This window comes from Penaeus monodon, chromosome 24 (genome assembly GCF_015228065.2).
Source record: "Penaeus monodon isolate SGIC_2016 chromosome 24, NSTDA_Pmon_1, whole genome shotgun sequence".
Classification (NCBI taxonomy): Eukaryota; Metazoa; Arthropoda; class Malacostraca; order Decapoda; family Penaeidae; genus Penaeus; species Penaeus monodon.
This window is the reverse complement of record NC_051409.1, coordinates 11,470,405-11,471,715: the sequence shown is the minus strand read 5'-3', so window position 1 is coordinate 11,471,715 and position 1,311 is coordinate 11,470,405.

The following is a 1,311-nucleotide window of genomic DNA, read 5'->3' as shown; positions in this document are numbered from 1 at the left end:
TGATTTAAAAAATGGTACATTATTGCATGTAAAATACAGTTATCTTGTTTCATACATATATATTTTTTCCCTTATATTGCATTTTAAATGGTTAAGAAGGAATACATCCCTGCAGGTAAAATTTGTCTTTACTTCATTAACTTTGTATATTTGTTTGAATGAATGGACTGTTTACTATTACTAAATTAAATTTTAACTTGTATACATTTGCTGTACATGTCATGAAAGGGCCTTTACATTTCATTTTGAGTTAACCGGGAAGGAATATGGTTTTATACTTTCATGGAATATACTCCTTTTGTTTTTGTCATCACTGGACCATTCTTTACATTTTCTGTAATGTACAAGAAAGTATTGTGTTCTCTTTTCATAGTGCAGTAATTATGCATGAAGTATTATGTGGAAGTGAACGATATGACAACAGATCCTTCCTATGGTGTGATACTTCTGTAGTGAGCAGCTGGTTTACAATACGTTACATAGCTTGCATAATACAGTTTTTGTGAGCTCTATTTTACTATGTGAAATCAGTATTGTACTTAAAATTCAGCTTTGTAATATATAGGACCCTTAAACAATGGGTTTGAGTATTTTTCTTGCTCATTTTCCTGGAAGAAACAGTGTATAAAGAAGATTTTGTTCATAGTGTGGCTGTTTGAAGTGTAAGGAAGAAATGGGCTTCATGAAAGCCTTATTGCTGCTGTTTTCTCAAGGAAGGCAAAAACCATAATATTAGTGTATTCATTTGCAAACACTATCAGGAATGTGATGTTAAAAGCATTCATTATAATATTACACATTATAAACACATTTTACATTAATATTCTGCTGTAAGGTATTCCCAATATGAGGAGTTTTAAGATTAAGCATTTGAGTGTTCCAAAGACTTGTTATAGAAGCATTTGCTGAAGGTCCTTAATATTTTTACTTTTCACTATGAAAAGCAAACTGTTTAGAAGCACAAGCAATAGGTGTAACGCTAAATTCAAAGTGCCCAATATCATACTACATTGAAATCAAAGACCTGCTTTTCAAATGCAAGTAGATTCATCCACAATTTGTGCTGGTGCCATCCACTGTCTGTGATGGCTGAACTTTTGAATTGACAGGATATAAGGCTTGGTTCTCTAATATGTATTTGTAATGTTTTTGTTTTTTTGTGTGTGTGTTCATTTTAAAGTAAAAAGGAAAGAAAAGGTGAGGACCATTTTTTGAAATTTTTGTTTTATCAGAAATTTCTACTAAGGAAATATGTTGAAGTGACTGATCAGCTTATGTTGGTGGCATGTCTTGCTCAAGGCATTTGTAATT